We start from the raw sequence: 18,618 nt of genomic DNA, 5'->3' as shown, positions 1-18,618 counted from the left end.
CTCTGTGCATTTTAATCAAAGTGTCAAAATAATTTGTGCCTGGTGCATCTAAATCAATTTTCCTACACTCTTTTCAAATGAGTCAGTTGAGTGTATTTACCAGTGAAAACTGACGTATTTTCAAAAGTCTAAGTGACAGGTACAAGTACGTAATAGGCTGGAAGCTGCTCAGGACATTAATAAGGAATCTTGCAAATTCTAGGCGTCTAAAGTCTGTAGAACAATGTTTATAGATCTGCCTGTGGATCCCTTACTTTCCGTTGTAATACTTGGATATTACTTTTATTCGGAATATAATATATTTATCTTTTGCTTCCGCTGTGCATTCATATAATTGTGTGGTTTGACTATATTGTTGCCAACTACGTCACGGAAATCCCCCGCCGGGCCCACCGGTGATACACGTGGAAATCGGGGTGTGACAGGTTGGTATCAGAGCCAACATTGAGTGAATTGAACACTAGTCTTTTGTGTTTAATCTCAATGACACAATTGCACATACTTGAGTCTAGACTTAACATAGGAATACTCCCGATTCTAATCCGGAATTTACTGCTTCCAATTATTATTTTTATTGGATGTGTCGCCAAGCGAAGAAGCCGTAATAAGAGTTCTCCACATCGGAGTCTTGAACTGCTGAGCTTCGTACCGCGACCAGGATGAAACGTGCAACCAAGGAGAAAGCATTCAGGAAATGAATGAAGAAGAAACTCCTCTTGCTGAAGATCGTTTCCTTAATAAGTCTTTATAAGAACATATTTACCTTTCAGTCCCTTCGAGGACAACATTATTATTTTCAAGTCCTGCTTAGGGCAACCTTATATTTTTATTTTCATATAGTGGAATGATTAAATTTAAACTTTCATTCTAAACAAGAATATTAAATAAATGGAAAATAATATTTCCTATTGTAGGATCTACCATTATAATAAAATGGCAAAATCTAAAAAGGGCAAGACCTAGCCACGTGTCATTGTAAAGATCGGGCCAAGATGGTAGTTCCATAATTAGATTCAGATCCATATTTAACACCTCAATTTAAAAAAAATTGATCTGCGATAATTATTAATTAAGAATCTTAAGTGTGAAACCTAGCCTTCGGGTCAATTATAAGACCGGGCCAAGATGGTAAGACCTGATTAAAAGATTCAGAATTCCAGTTAACCTCTGTGATCATGTTAACATCCATGGCAGATGTGATTCGTTAAAAATCGCACGCGTCATTCCTATAAGAGAATCCTTCTATGGATTCCAAGACCCAAATTAGTGATTTATAAATCATGGGTTAAATCGTCAATAAAGATGATCATTTATTAAACATCCATTAGTGACGTAGTGCCTACGGGCCAAACTTATTAAACATCCATTAGTGATGTAGTGCCTACGGGCCAAACTTATTAAACATCCATTAGTGATGTAGTGCCTACGGGCCAAACTTATTAAACATCCATTAGTGATGTAGTGCCTACGGGCCAAACTTATTAAACATCCATTAGTGATGTAGTGCCTACGGGCCAAACTTATTAAACATCCATTAGTGATGTAGTGCCTACGGGCCAAACTTATTAAACATCCATTAGTGATGTAGTGCCTACGGGCCAAACTTATTAGACATCCAATAGTGATGTAGTGCCTACGGGCCAAACTTATTAGACATCCAATAGTGATGTAGTGCCTACGGGCCATGCTAATTGTCATATAAGACAAAAGGCAGTGGTGGTCTATGACTCCCTGTCAGAAAAAGGTAATGAACTAGGTTCAAACCTCAAATGCTTTGATTCTCTGAAATCATAGCATATAATTTATATATGTCCTTGTGACTAAGCCTGTTGTGCTAAAATATTTAAAGGCCTTGATTTTCTGAAATCATGGCTTATGATTTAAAATTGTCCTTGCGACTAGGCCTTTGTGCTATTAAATAAAACTGTTATTGTTGCTTTGATTCTCTAAAATCATAAGCTTATAATTTATAAATGTCCATGTGACCAGGCCATTGGGTGCCACAAATAAAACTGTTAATGTTTTATAATTGGGATAAATTATAATAGAAATCCTAAATAAATATAATTAATAAATTAACCAAATATGGTCTCTGCTTACCATGGTTAATGAATTTCCCTAAGGGGCAATTCCGTAATAAACATCCCTTAGAAGGGAAGTGCCTACGGGCTATAGTGATGTCCTCTGAGACTAAAAGACAGTGGTAGCCTATAGCTCCCTGTCAGGAAAAGGTAATGAACTTTGATTCAAACCTTAACGCCGTGATTCTTTGAAACCATGGCTTATAAAATAAACTTGTCTACGCGACTAGGCCATTTATGCTAATACTAACTTATAAATTAGGATTTATGATAAAAATCCTGAATAAAATAAATATCCTTCCTTCCCTACCAGTATGCATTTTAAAAAGGATCTTAAAGGTGAAACCTAGCCTACGCGGCCAAGATGGTGAAACCTACTCAAGGGATTCGGATCCTTGTTTACACCTAAGAACGGGTTAGCACGCTTGACAAATGCGATTCGAGAAAATCGCAGCAGTCATCCTTATATTGGATTCTTCCAATTCCCTTATCTAGCCTAGTGATTTAGAAATCATGGCTTATATCATCCTATGAGATGATCATATTATAAACATCCGTTAGTGATGATGTGCCTGCGAGCCAAACTTATTGTCCGATAAGACAACAACAGTGATGGTCTTTGACCTCCTGTCTAAAATATTGGACTACGTCCAAACATAATAAACTATATGATTAATGCGATCATGACTAAGATAATCTAATACGATGATATATTATTTAACACCCTTTAGTGATGTTTTACCTACGGGCTATATTATATTATCAAATTGAGACAAGGCAATCGTAATCTTTTGTGATTCTTTGCCCAAGGGGGTGAGTTATACTCAAACCCCATAGTCTATACTATCATTGCAATCCTGACTAGGATCATCAGTATGATGATCATGATATTAACATCCCTCGTGATGAAATGCCTACAGGCTATACTTTATTCTAGTGACAGTAAGACAAAGATAGTAGTAATCTTTTTTGATCCCCTATTCAAAATGGTGTGATTATACCCAAACCTAATAGTCAATATGATCGATGTGATCATGACTAATATCATTAGATACGATGGATAAATATAAACATCCATTCGTGATATTGATTGATTTACCCTTCGGTCAATAGAATCGCCTTTCAAGACGATGACAGTTGTAATCTATGACTCCCTGTCCAAAGGTGAAGAACTATGTTCAAACTTCAAAAAAAAAAACTCCTGATCTAATAAGATTACAACCTACGAATTGATGTCCTTGTGACAAACCCACAATTTATATTACAAGCCACCTATAACTAGCCTCCGTACTATAAATTGTTGTTCGTGACAAGTTAACCATACTGAATGTTAACATCACTGGTGACAGGCCTTAGTGCCATACCCTATGACGTCCTGGAGACAAGGCCATTTGTGTCGCATCTAAATGTCATTATGACAAGGCCTTCGCGCCATATGACTACTTATGTCCTTCAAGACGGAGCTTATTGCCATATCCTTCTACGTCCCCCGCGACAGTTTCCTGTGCCATTTATGTATATACGTATATATAGCCAAGGCCATGTAAGGATAACCTTTGAGCTATTCATGATCGTCCTTGTGGCAAAGACAGTTGTGATGTTAGGGTCCCCTGTCAAGCAGGTATTGGACACGCTCCAAACCTTGAGTGCTATTAATAGTCCTTTGTGACCTAAGTTAAATATAATAGGTATGCATTCAAACGACATTCACTAAGAATGTTCAGAACAGAATGACCCATACGGCTTATGAATGCCGTGGCTAATCTAAGTCAGGCCATCAGAATGATGACTAATAATTGTTAAATCTTGGTGATTAGTACCAAGTTTCGAGTATGGGAAACTCGGATGAGGTAGACGGCAGTCGTAATACTATTAATGCGACGAAGGTTAATAAAAACTACAAACGTAAACCTCAATATTAATGGAGTTAATCTCCTGGCTGTGGTTGACGCAGCAGTTGAAAGGACCTTGGAAAGTTCATGAAACAATCCAAGGGCCGAATGCTCCTCGCTCTGAATTTCATTCAAGACCATGTCCAATTGCTCATGAAAAGAGTTTGGTTCACACTTCGTATATGAAGGACGAACCAAAGGAGGAAGATAACTCCCATAAATCTAAGAAAGAGAGCGAATACAGGCTTAATAAAAAGCAACGAAGGTTCGGTAAGAGCCTGTATCTAAGAATTGCTAGCAAAGACATTAGGGGCAGTGTCGAATAGAACCAAAACCCAGGCAGTGTGACATCTGCTAAGGAACAGTCATCATTTCCCCGGAATGTAGGGACCTGAGGAATACAGTCTATCACGGCTGTGGTAAGTAAGACCGTAGTAGAGATAGATACTATAAAGCTGCCCAAGAGGGTGCAGCTAAGCCTGGGAAGGGCTAAAGGAAGAAATGCCTGAACTCACCTAATGAACGCCAAAAGGCAGTTTACGATGTCATCAAGTATGTTCATCATCCTTTTTCCAATGATAATTTCCGCTAAGTGTCCTGATTTAATACAGGCAATCATAAATCTTCATAAACCATAAGCTTAGCAAACTTTTATATTAGCCGCAAGGTATAATTTACCAAGGGAACCTTAGTAACCAATTCTTTTCGTGTCGGCAAGAAATCCTTCTGAAAAATCTAAAAGTACTCTTTCTTCGCATAGAGTACAACAACATATGTTATTTTAATTATTTTCTTCTTTCATTGTTTTTCTATCGCCTGCGAATGCCAAACTATGTTTGATAAAAGTACCATATGAGGATTGGCGTATCCTAATGTGTCCCATAGATTATTTCCATGCCTGATCAGTATGGAGGTTTAATACATGGAACCCCTGAGATATCCCAATGGTCATATTGTACTAAAGTCGACTAGTAGTATTCAAAGAAGATATCCAGAATGGAATTGCCCAAGTAAATGTTCCCGAATTCCATTCGTGGACTTATATGTGTCACTTGTTTGGCACAAACAATAATGAATGAACTGGAGCCTGAGATATGAAAAATCTCGGTAGTCTCCCTGTATCTAGATTATCTTCTCATAAGTTTTCCCTGCTTACCTCCTGGAAGGCAGGTATAATTAATTTTAACATCCCGCTGTGGGCTGGAGTATTACGAAAACTCCATATTGCTTATAGAACAATCGAAACCTTGATTAAGTAGGGTTTAAGATGTAGGCTCATATAGCCTCACTCAATATTCTGAAAGTTTTATATTAAATAAGAAAGACGGTTCACATTGCTTATATAGTAATTACCGCAACCCCAATTAAGCAACAACTAAGAATTGCCATAAGATGCCCAGGATCTAAAGGCAAATTGTTGGTGAATAGGCCTGAAAAAGTCTGTAGCCGCTTATGTAGCCAAATGCTTGACTTGTACGCAAGTCAAAGCTGAGCATCAAAAGCCGTCTGGCATGCTACAATAGCCTAAACTTCCTGAATGGAAGTGGAAATGTGTAACAATGGATTTTATTACCAAGTTACCCAAAACGAGGAAAGGAAATGACACGATATGGGTTATAGTCGACAGACTGACTAGGTCAGCTCATTTCTTACCCATCAAGGAGACTTATAGCTCCGACATGTTAGCCCAGTTATACGTTGATAAGATCGTAGCCTTGCATGGCATGCCTGTGTCCATTATCTTTGATCGGGACACTAGAAACACGTCGTATTTCTGGAAGAGTTTCCAACAAATCTTTGGGCTCATGTTTGAATTTTAGTACGGCTTACCATCCTCAGGCAGACGGTCAGAGAGAGCGTACTATTCAAACGTTAGAAGACATGCTACGTACATGTGCTATCGATTTGGGTGGTAGTTGGGATAAGAACCTACCACTAATCGAATTCTCCTACGACAATAGCTACCATACCAGCATTAAGGCTGCGCCTTTCGAGGCATTATACGGTAGAAAGTGTAGAGCGCCCGTCTGTTGGGCGGAAGTCGGAAATGTCCAATTATCCGGACCAGAGATAGTGTTCGAAACAATGAACAAGATTGTTCAGATTCGTGACCATCTCAAAGTTCCCGAAATAGGCAGAAGAATTACGCAGACCCAAAAGCGTAAAGCTTTTCACTTCGAGGTAGGTGAAAAGGTGCTACTAAAAGTATCACCCTAGAAGGGAGTAATGCGCTTCGGTAAGAAGGGCAAACTGAGCCCGAGATACATAGGACCTTTCGAGGTTATCAAACGTGTCGGATCAGTTGCCTATAAGCTAAACTTACCAGAAGGGCTCAATGGAATTCACAATGTGTTCCACATCTGCAATCTAAAGAAGTGCTTCGCTGATGAATCATTGGTGATCTCACACACAGATGTGCATATAGATGAGAGCTTAAAATTTTTGGAAAAACCTTTGTCGATTGAAGATCGACGGGTGAAGAAGCTTCGAAGGAAGCATGTACCGATAGTAAAGGTCAAATGGGATGCCCGTAGAGGTCCCAAATTCACGTGGGAAGTTGAAGCCACGATGAAAGGAAAAATACCCTTATTTGTTTGAGTAAATCTCGGGTCGAGATTTATTTTAAGGGGGTGAGGATGTAACACCTCAAAATTTTGGGTCCAATAATGTGTTAACACGTGTCATAAGTTTACACGTGGCGTTAAATATTAAATAAAGGACTAAAGTTGACAAACCTTGAAAGTATGTAAATTCGAGGGTTATAAATGTCAACGAAGGGTAAATATACGGTATAGTAACCCTAAACGATGCTCGTACCTTCAAACGAATAAATCATGGATCGTACGGAAGCGAAACGCGGAAGAAAGTGAGAGATTACAAGCTACAGGGGTTAACCGTGTCAACATGTTTAATTATACCTCTGAGTGGCCCTTTAACGCTCCCGAGGCTTTGTAACAGTATTATACACTCACTAGAATATATTGTATAAATTCTGCGAAGTTCCGCTTTAAAACGAGAAATTACGATCGAATTCGTATGAGAAGGGTTAAAAGCGTCAATAATGAAAGTTAAGGCTTTCAGAATAATTAAATAAACTAACCAGGGACTTAACTAAGCGAGTAAATAACACGAGGCCCTTAGTTGTAAATAATCAAGGGCCAAATCGCAAAGTTACCCCTTCAAAACCCGAAAGGTCAAGTTAATGATTACTAAAGATTTCATTATTAATTACTAAAGATTTTGTTACCCCTTCAAAACCCGAAAGGTCAAGTTAATGATTACTAAAGATTTTGTTATTTATTACAAAGATTTAGTCATCATTAAAAAGATTTAAAATCTTTGAAAAATAACCCTCTCGCGGGCCGCGTTGCGTTTTGGGTTAAGTTGAGGCGGGCCGCGAGCCTCCTAAATTGTACGCGTCTGATGTTGAACTCAGGCGACCCGCGTACAAAGTGCATGGATCTTCCATGCGGGCCGCGTCAGGCGCCCAGATGCAGAAACATGCTCAAATTGGCTGTTCAGCCTTCTAAACGCCATGAGATGCATTTAAACCCTGCCAATTGGTCCCTAAACAACCCCTAAGCATTAGGAACTCATGTTGGAAGGTTGTGGATAGTTGGGGGACCTGTGTGTCAAAAGTTGTGATGAAAACTTTGCTATAAATAGGCATGTTATGTGCATAAGTTTCACCACACCTCAAACACTTTCTCTTGATCATCTCTGGAGCTTCCAAGCTGTATTCTAGCATCCTATTTCGTGTTCAAGCTTCTGTAAGTCGTTTAAATCCTTTGAGGTTTAGTTTTACTTAGTAATATAGCTAAAAATCAAACCGTCGTAACTACGGTTTGACTTCAAGATAAATCCTTAATAGCTCAGTCTTATGTCGAATCAAAAATGGTTATGTGTTGGTAATTATGTGGGTAATAAACCTCTGAAAGGGTTCCCCACGATCACCACTCTAACTATGTCAAAAATCGAGTCAAACGAATGCATAAAAAGTCAACAGAATTCCATTTTAACGATTCTTGCATAATCTATGATATAATTGATATGAAACCTGTTTTGATAATCATAAAACATGATAATAAGTATATAAACTTGTTTGCGCTCGTTTGAATCGACCATTTGCTATATTGAACCGGTTCGGAGCCGAATGTCGCAAAAGTTTGACTTTTGTTTTGACTTCAGTTCTGACCCGTTTTAGTGAGGTATAGATATGCCTTAGGACTCTCTTAGGACCAGGTCACATATTGGAATGAACCTCTGTGATCGGTTCATGAGTTATCCGAGTCTTTTGCGCATTCCCGTCATTCGCCTAAAAGTTGACCGTAACGGCCTTTTGAAATTAAAACGAGTATTTCGGATACGTGAACGGACCAGAACCTTGCTTAATAAATTATAAGCATGTCCTTAAAGTTTCACGTCAATCCGAGGTCTAGAATGAGAGTTATGCTAATTAGCGCAATTAAAATAAACTTTTGTAATAAACGGCGCAATTAGCATAACGCCCATCTAAACCAAGATTTCGTCACCAAAACTTTTACCCACTGTTATAAATTAATATTTTGGGAATTTTAAAGATTTTTAATAATTTTTACCTTGCTCATAACCTGCGGTTATGGCTACGGTTCGGTAAATACCGAATATGCCCTTTTCGGCCAAAACATGAGTTCTACAAGGTCTTTTGACCCGATTCCAGTTGCCACTGATTTTAAATAATAATTAAAGTATTTTAGACTTTATAAACTGTTCGGGAAACTCAGATTTCCTGTAGAACTCGAAAAGCCCTTTTAAAAGTCTTTAAAATGACCGAAACACCCCTACGGGGCGTAATATTAACTTAAACTCGTTACGGGCATCACGGAAGGTATCCTACTGATACCACAACCTCTTTAAGGCATATTGACTTAGGAAATAAGCGTAAGACTCTCACGGTTACCCGTTGCGCCTATTGCGCGCACGGTTCGGCTTATGTAACTGGTTTACATAATTTAGCCGAAACGGGTCAAACTATATTGTTTTAACCCCAAAATCCAGAGTATGATTATTATACCCATATGAAACAAGTCTTCAAACTTGTTGGGTCAAAATCACACTCCATTCACGGTTTTCGCCTTTCACGCGATTAAAGCGTAACAATTCTTTAAGACTAACCGGTCTAAGCTTAGGCTTAATTAAAGACCCGTTAGCATTCTAATTGGTTATTTATACCATCGTTCCAGACTAGAGCCTTCCGGTAAATTGTACCTACGCTTACTTAAGTGAATACGGCTGAGTTATTATTCTTGCTATTTTAAGACAGGAGCTAGCTCAGGTAAATACTCTTAACTTATTTCCCTATACGGGCTTGGGATACGGTATAATAATACCGCTTGGTCGGGTATTGAATATTTAATCGGATTGTGATTAAGTTATTGAGGTAACCCGGTTTGATCTGTATTGTTTGAAATAAAAGCCTTTAGGGGTTAATGACCATGTCCCGGATATCCTTGACATCATTGTATTATAAAATGGTCACGTCTTATGCACGGGGTGTAGGCATACACCTGACAGTTGCATAAGGGAAACGGTATCTCACGCTCAGTGGGCCTATACTTGTGATGTGTCTATTAATCATGACTCGGTTTCTACATCGGGCCCTGAACGTACAACGAACATGTAAATCTGTATACAAGATCATAAATATGATTGTCTCAAGTTATAAAAGATTAAATTTTGCCTCTGTGCATTTTAATCAAAGTGTCAAAATAATTTGTGCCTGGTGCATCTAAATCAATTTTCCTACACTCTTTTCAAATGAGTCAGTTGAGTGTATTTACCAGTGAAAACTGACGTATTTTCAAAAGTCTAAGTGACAGGTACAAGTACGTAATAGGCTGGAAGCTGCTCAGGACATTAATAAGGAATCTTGCAAATTCTAGGCGTCTAAAGTCTGTAGAACAATGTTTATAGATCTGCCTGTGGATCCCTTACTTTCCGTTGTAATACTTGGATATTACTTTTATTCGGAATATAATATATTTATCTTTTGCTTCCGCTGTGCATTCATATAATTGTGTGGTTTGACTATATTGTTGCCAACTACGTCACGGAAATCCCCCGCCGGGCCCACCGGTGATACACGTGGAAATCGGGGTGTGACAGTAATTCTTTGACGGCATCCAGGTGCATGCCGGGCCAGTAATACCCAACATTCATGATTTTAGCCACTACCATGCGTGGTCCTGCGTGTATGCCGCACATTCCCTCGTGTATCTCTCTGATGAGGTATGTGGCATCTTGGGGGTCGACGCAGCGTAGGAGTGGGCCCAGGTATGATTTGCGGTATAGGATACCGTCTCCCATTTGATAATGGCACGCTTTGTATTGCAACTTGCGTGTCTCTGATTTGCTTTCGGAAGTCACACCTGATTGCAAGTATGCAATGATTGGTGTCATCCAGGATGTTGTACCGTATTGGATGACATTGACTTGGCACAGGGGTACTGAGGGATTCTGCAGAATTTCGATGCGTATCTCCTTTGCCAAGTGTTGGAAGCTGGTGGACGCGAGTTTTGACAGTGCGTCCGCGGATTTGTTTTCATTTCCTTTGAGATGACGGATATTGAAGGAAGTGAATTTTGATTTTAGTTGCAAAGCTTGCTCGAGGTAGAGGATCATGATATCCCCTTTTGCGGTATAGTCACCGCGCACCTGACCTGCAACTAACAAGGACTCGATGTTTGCTTCCAAATGTTGTATGCCAAGCTTAACTGCTAGACGTAGCCCTGCCAATACAGCCTCGTACTCTGCCTCGTTATTTGTGCTTTTGAAATCAAGGCGGATTGCATAGGTAAGCTCTTGGCCATCGGGGCTGACGAGTCGCAGACCTGCGCCCGCACCTTCTTCGTTGGACGCACCATCGGTAAAAAGTGCCCATATTTCTGAAGAAGGTGGCGGTGGTGCAGGGTTTTGTTCTTGTTCGCATTCTTGGATGCGATTTGCCGGTACCTCGGCGACGAAATCTGCAGGACCTGGCCTTTGATTGCGGGGCGCGGCTTGTAGTTTAGCGTGAGTGCGCCCAGCTCAATTGCCCATTTTGCTAACCTCCCAGAGATGTCAGGTTTGGATAGGATCGGGCCGATCCTGTAGTTGGTTAACACCGTTATGACGTGATTTGCGAAGTAGCCTCGCAAACGTCTTGATGTGTGTACTAATGCTAGTACCAACTTTTCCATTATCGAATATCTTGTTTCTGGGTCGTTGAGCATCTTGCTGATGTAGTAGATGGGTGTTTGAACTCCCTCCCGCTCCACTTCAGTACCGCTCCCACCGCATTGACTGCGGCGGATAGGTATAATATAAGTGGTTCGTCTTTGCGTGGCGCGGTTAGGGTTGGGAGTTGTATCAAGCACTCCTTCATTTCCCGGAAGGCATCTGCAGCCTCTGCGGTCCATTGGAATTGTTCTTTCTTAAGACAGTTCCGCAGGGTCTTGATGAAAGGATAAGATTTAGCTGCATGGTTGGCTAAGAATCTATTTAGTGCGGCTAGCCTGCCGGCAAGTCGTTGCATCTCTTTCATCGTTGAAGGCGATGGCATGCGGTCGATCGCCTGAACTTTTTCCGGGTTTACCTTGAATCCATCTTTTGTTACGATGAATCCAAGGAATTTGCCTTCTTCCATCCCAAACGAGCATTTCCCTGGATTGAGCTTCATATTGACGCTTCGCAGAGTTTGGAATGTTCTTTCGATATCAGCGAGCATGGTATCTTCTTCCATGCTCATGACGACCAAGTCGTCCATGTAGATTTAAACACTTTTGCTGATTTACCTGCGGAAAGTGTCGTTCATCAGTTTTTGATAGGTTGCGCCCGCGTTGCGCAACCCGAACGACATTTTTGTATAGCAGTAATTTCCGGTAGGGGTGCGGAATGTCGTTTTGTCTTCGTCCTCGATTGCCATCTGTACCTGGTGGTAGCCTTTGTAACAATCGAGGAAGCACTTCCATCGAAATGGTGCGAGGTTATCGACCTTTTCGTCGATTTCCGGATGTGCGTAACAATCCTTGGGACAGGCTTTGTTGAGGTCTTTGTAATCGACACACATGCGCCAGCCCCCGGATGGTTTTTCTACCATGACCGGGTTGGACAACCAAGTCTGGTACTTGACTTCCCGCAGGATGCCTGCGGAGAGCAATTCTTCGACCTGCTCACGCATCGCCTGGTTTTTTGCAGATCCAAGGTGGCGTTGTCCTTGGATCACCAGCTTGATACCTGGTAAGGTATTCAAGAAATGTTGCGCAATGTTACGTGGGACCCCGGTCATGTCTGCGGGTGCCCACACAAAAATATCTTGGTTCCTGAAGAGCAGCTGCTTCAGGTGCGCTCTGGTGTTGGGGGACAAGGCGTGGGCCAACGTGACCTTTTGTTCTGGGTATTTTGCGTTGAGAACCCATTTTTCTGGTTGGTTGTTGGGGGTTGGCCTTGCTATCTTGGTCGAACGCAGTTCGTCCGACGTCATAACTTCCCTGCGTGTATAGATTATCGCGACCCCTGTTTCGGTTGGGAAACCGATTGCAGAGTGGGGTACGGATGTAATCATGTTGAAATCACCTTGGGATTCTCTCCTAAGGAGCACGTCATATTTGGAAGTATGAGGTAAAACCATGAAGTTTACCTCTTCTGTTCGTGTGTGCCTTCCGCTGGTGAGGCGCACAGGAAACGTAATTTGGCCAAGGGGAAAGACAGTTTCCCCTGCGAACCCGGTCAACGGGTAATCAACTGCTTGCAACCGATCTTTGTCTTCCTGATCGAACTGGTTGAAGCACTGCTCGTATATGATATCAGAAGTACTGCCCGGGTCGATGAACAATCGCTCGGTGCAGTAATGAGATAGTTGGCCGGTGATAACGATGGCGCGCCTGTCGCGCGGACCGCCTCGGACTTTTGGGAAGACGACTTGCTCGTCTTTCCAGTCATTGTCCGGTCTTCTCGCCGCCTTGCGCGGCCTTCCTTTGCCTCCATTGATCATATGCGTCGAGGCCACATACATGGTCCTCTTCCCGGAGGAGGTGCCCTCGCCATGGGGGGTGATGCGTTTGGTGGCTTTTTGTCCACCTGGCAACAAGTGTTGCAGCTTTCCCTCCTTTAGGGCTCGCTCAATCTCCAGCCGGAGACTGATGCAGTTATTTGTTGTGTGGCCTGAGTCCTTGTGATACTCACAGTAGAGAGTGAAATCTTGATTTTTCTTGGACTTCATTGGTTGGGCCGGTCGCAGGGTCTGCGCGTCCGTAAGGAGGACTTCGCTTGGCGACTTGGTGATCTCGGTCCAGTTGCGGTCCCGAGATTCTTTCTTTGACGCCCGGTTATCCCGTTGGGCATTAATTGTTGCCCTTGCGTCAAACTGGTTGGTACGCAGGAAGTATGGTTTGGAATCGCTGCCGCGATTCCCTGCGTCCCGGTTGCGCTTATTTTTGCGCTTGGGCTCGTAGCGGGAGGTTTGACCTTCCGCATGGGGCTGTGCCTTTGTGAGGTGCGATTAAGGGACCGCTGAGTCTGGGCATATGTCTTGACCGCAGTCATGACATCTTCCCACTTTTTCGGCAAGCCATCTTTGCCGGAGATAGTCATAACCATCTGTTCATCTATGACGGCTTTGATGAAGTGGTTACGTGCCATTTGGTCAGCCACGTCGCCTATCTCCAGGCATTCTTTATTGTAGCGGACGACGAATGCTTCGAGAGATTCGTCGTCCTTTCGCCAGATATTCATGACGTCCATCGTATCACGTATGTGACGTCGCTGCTGGCTGAAATGTGCGAGGAACTTTGCATGTAGTTCCTCAAATGAGGCCAGTGATCCCACTGGCAAAGAATCGAATTAAGCCCTGGCCAGACCCGTCACGGTCTGGGGGGAAAAATGACACCAGGTGGGCTCGTCCCACCTGCTGTTGCACCCTGCGCCCATGAAAATGTTCATGTGATCGTCCGGGTCGGACGAACCGTTGTATTTCCCAATGTTGAATGGGAATTTTGTGGAGGTGACATGGGCGTTTGCGATTCTTCGGGCGAATTTGGAGTTTTTGGCCGCGACCCTTGGCCTGTAGGGTTGGTTCTCGGGGCGCTTTGCAGCGCGGAGGTATGTGTTGCGGGGGTGAGTGGGAGGAGAATAGTTGCGTCATCCCGGTCTGCTGCTAGTGTCGTGAGAATCTCCGCAATACGTATGGTCGTCCGGGTCGGTGCGGCCATACCCTTCGTGTTGGGGCAGCGGTTCCAACCGGCTTTGGATGCCGGAACCGCGGTGGACTGTGGATTGCCGCCTGTTATCGCCCTGGGGGCCCAGGCGGCTTTGTATTGGGCCTCTGGTGCGAGACCCATATGAGGAATCGTTCTCATTTATTGTGCGGACCTCACACTAAGAGGATCCGCGGTTTTCACGCCTACTTCTGGAGACTAGACGTGAGGATGCCCTGCCGTCATATTGTAAAATACGACCCGCAGGTGTATGTGGTGCCGGGGTAGGCCCGGCTTGTATTTGCGCTTCAGCGCAAGCTCGGTTGTATGTTGCGGCCAGCAGGGCTGCCTGCTGGTCATACCAGGTGTGAGGGTCCATGTCCGGAGGGATCACAGATGCGTATTGTGATAGGTCATGTCCGAACGTTAGGGATGGACCCCTTTGCGTTGATGTGCCAATGTGGCCAGGATTTAGGTCTGGGGGAGCGGTCCCCGCATTTCCTGGGTGATGGGGTTTAGGTTATCCCCGGTAGTGTTATGTATGCGATCTGACATGATATTTTGAGAGGGAGAGGGATGGTACAAAAAAGTGCTTAAGAGTAGCGGTGGGCGCCAATGATGAAACAATGGTTAACCGGGCAAGGTTAACACACTGGTCTCGTCAAGAAGGGTTAATCCCTTCCTCTCGAGGATCGCTGGCTGGATCGCCTGCCGGTTGATCTCCTGCACAAGGAAACAAACCGTGACTCGTAACAAGGAGGATGGGGTGGGGGTGCTCCTTGTTACCACTCTCCGGCGTGAGAATCAGTAATCTGCTTGGGAAGCAAAGTATGATAGTAGTAGTAGTGAGAGAGTTGTGAAAAGATACCTCAAACCTGGTTTGGGGTTGGTATTTATAGCCGAGGAGTGAAGGAGGAGGTGGATGGATAGACTGACGGCATGCTGCACCTTTGCAGGTGTGTCAGGCATGTCGGCTGTGGAGGTGACGCCATGTCAGTCTGTCGCTTACGTGGACCTGACAGGCCGCTGCCATTGGTGCTACTTGCTCTGTGGTGTCAGTCCCACTTGTTGAGTGTACAAGATGCGGTGCGGGCCGCATCACTGTTTGCGGTAACTGTAAACGTTCCGGTTTCTCACTCTTTGATCAAGAAATACGCGAGATGAGGTGCCAAGCCGCATCGTCGCCCTTGGTGACTGTTGTTGTTATCCAGCTCCCTTGTATTGATAGAAGTGTTCACTGGATGCGGTGCTAGGCCGCATCGCTGTGAACGCTTCCGTTTTCATACACCAGATGCGGTGCCATGCCGCATCACTATACCGTTCTCATATTCCAGGTAAGTCCTCCTCCATCATTGGGCAGATTGGATTCAACCACTGTGTCGGCGCGTTCCCGCACGGACACAAGTAGGTTGTTAGCTAGTGGGGGTTTTGATAAGGGTAATGGTCACTCGCGGTCGATGCTGACGCGAGATCTGGGACCATACCCCTTCAGAAGCCTTTGTATTTGATCTTAATCCTTATAAATATACTAAGACCATGCGTAGTTGTGTAAATTTTGGCGTTTTTCATTCTCAAACACGCCCACCCCCACCCCCTGGGCATTGTTGGGCGTTATTGTTCAAAAAAGCCCCCCAAGCATTTTTTAAATCACGCTTTGTGCAAATTTGAAGGGCCAATCAAATTTAATCTTCCTTTTTTTTGGCCAATAGCTTTTTTTGTTGGGTTTTTTTATTTTTATTTAATTCTCTACATCCTTTTAACATAATGCCTACATCTCCACTACACCCATTTTAGAAAAACGCCCAATAATGTCGCTTGCTGACTGTACTGTCACATGATGGAAAACGTCCAAAGATGGGGTATTATTCACTCTTATCAGTACGCATGTTCTAATTCATATTGTGAAAATACATCACTTTCTTTTTCCTATTTTCCTCTAACTAGGCCGGTTATTCATTCATTACACCCTATGTGAGATTCAATAACTTGCACTATTGTAGTGGTGGTCATATACAAAAATATATGGACCATAGACTACATCCATTTGACCATTTGCATTTTGCAAAGGAATTCATTGGTTCAAAGGGATATAGGTATCCCCACCCTACCCACACACAACTTTCACACCGATTATCCTAAAAGCAATAAGTCACGAAGGAAATAGGTCAAGTTTGAGATGGCTATTGCTAATAACACATGTCATAACATGATGACTGATCAATATTTATTGAGTATACCCGTTAATTTGTTAAAAATTACCCGTCTATATTCCCAAATTCCACATACGTTTCTTATTTTTCTAATATATTACTCAAAGAAATTAGAAATATAAAACTAAAAAGTTATTGGATAACTAGATTTCTCTATCAGAAAAAACAAAAAGAAAATATTTTATGATTCAGGTAAACGAGTATAGATTTCGGGTATCACCTAATATCATCTCCGCGGACATTTTTTAAAAATTAGTTACATACATGCTCTCATCCTCCCATCCCCATCCCGTATGTTTCGAATTTATGTTTTACTCATCAGGTTGGACTACCAAAATGCCGAAATTCTGTCAGCGATTACAATTTACAAACCTTCATGATCATGATTACAAAATTGTGGGGGACAATTAAGAAGATTGTAAGTGCATATTAGATACCATGTTATATTTTTTTTCTTTAAAATATACCATGATCATGATCATGATTATGTCAACACATTTGCTAGCTAGCGTTTTGATAAATTTAAAATGATTAGATACAACACATATTTCTATGGTAATGGTATGATATAGAATTTAAGAAGTTTGAACATAAGGACACATCTAATAATTAGTTATGTACAAGTAATAATGGATAAAGTACAAATGTATATGGAGTAAACTTACAAGCACGACCAAGACGTTACATCATATGGAAACAAAACAAGAGACAAAATGAAACTCACACATACTTGCGAGGATCATGTGATGTGCTTGGACAGGTCATGCGTCATGCCCTCCCAATTAGGGTATTATATTTTATTTTTATTTGGAAAGTTTTATAAAACATAACAAAAACTTTATATAACTTTTAATTATACTATATGAGTTAATTACTGTTTTCGTCCCTGTGGTTTGTCAAAAATCACTATTCAGTCCATTAGTTTAAAATTTTCGATTTCAGTCCCTGTGGTTTCACTTTCGTAACCATTTCAATCCATTTATTATGTTAGTACAGGGACTGAAATGGTTACGATGTGGACTGAAATGGTTACGAAAGGGAAACCACAGGGACTGAAATCGTACTTTTTTAAACTAATGGACTGATATAGTGATTTTTGACAAACCACAGGGACAAAAACAATAATTAACTCTATACTATATATATATATATACAAACACACACAGGATAAGGATCCGTTAGGAACCACTCTTTTTAAGTATTTAGGGGGTGGGGGTTAGGTTTTTTTTGGGGATTTTTTTAATGAGGTATAGTTTTTTTTAGCGGGGGTGGAGGGTGGGTGGGGGTGTTTAGGTTTTCGGGTTGTGGTGGGGTGGGGATGGGTGTTTAAGTTTTGGATGGTGGTGGGTGGGTTTATTTTGTTATGTTCATATTGGTTCTCGTACTTCTCGCAATAAGAGTAGTTTTTAAATGAACTCTACCCTACACATACATATATCCATCATATAAAAACTAAGACTGTGGGGTATGGTGGGCTTGGGTTGGGGCATGGGTTGGGGCATTTGTTGACACGTGGAATGGGAAAAAAAAACTCACGCCCATGGGGTATGGTGGGGCTTGAGTTGGGAGCTTGGGTTGGGGGCATGAGTTGACACATAGCCATTGAGAGCCTGCCATGTCACCTTGCTAGCCCGCCCCACGCCCGGCTTCAAACCCACGAAAAAGGGGCCACGCCCAAACCCATGCTCACCCGGGGTGATGGCTTGGGTGTTTTCAGCCCACCCACGCCCAAACCTCCGCCCCATATCCCGCAGTCGAAATGGGTATTTTTTTATAAAAGGTGTAGCAAAAGTTGCACATGTAATGCTTGAATTTTAGGAGGATAAAAACTGAAATCATTTGTGATAATATAAATACAACAATGATAAATCTTTTTTTAAGATTGTATAATATAATTGAGGGTTAAAAAAACTATTGAAAGAAAAAATAATCAAAGGAATATTGGTAACCAATAAAATACTAAAATTGTTGCAGTGACTATATTTTTTCTTATGAACATTAATTATTTCTATATATAACTTTTGTTAAGTTCAACTTCTCGACCGTGATGAGACCGTACCCCTCGATGCACGGGACCGGATAGAATCCGTAAACCCGCCCTGCGTCAGGTTCGAACCTGGGATTAAAGCCTCAATTCGTCCCTTCATCCAGATATCCCTTGAAAATAACCCAAACTAGAATCGAACCTGCGTCTCTACTAGGGTGGGCAGACCAATTTACCAAT

Source organism: Helianthus annuus, chromosome 14 (genome assembly GCF_002127325.2).
Source record: "Helianthus annuus cultivar XRQ/B chromosome 14, HanXRQr2.0-SUNRISE, whole genome shotgun sequence".
NCBI classification, from domain to species: domain Eukaryota; kingdom Viridiplantae; phylum Streptophyta; class Magnoliopsida; order Asterales; family Asteraceae; genus Helianthus; species Helianthus annuus.
The sequence above is the reverse complement of the archived record's forward strand: the minus strand, read 5'-3'. Positions refer to the sequence as shown.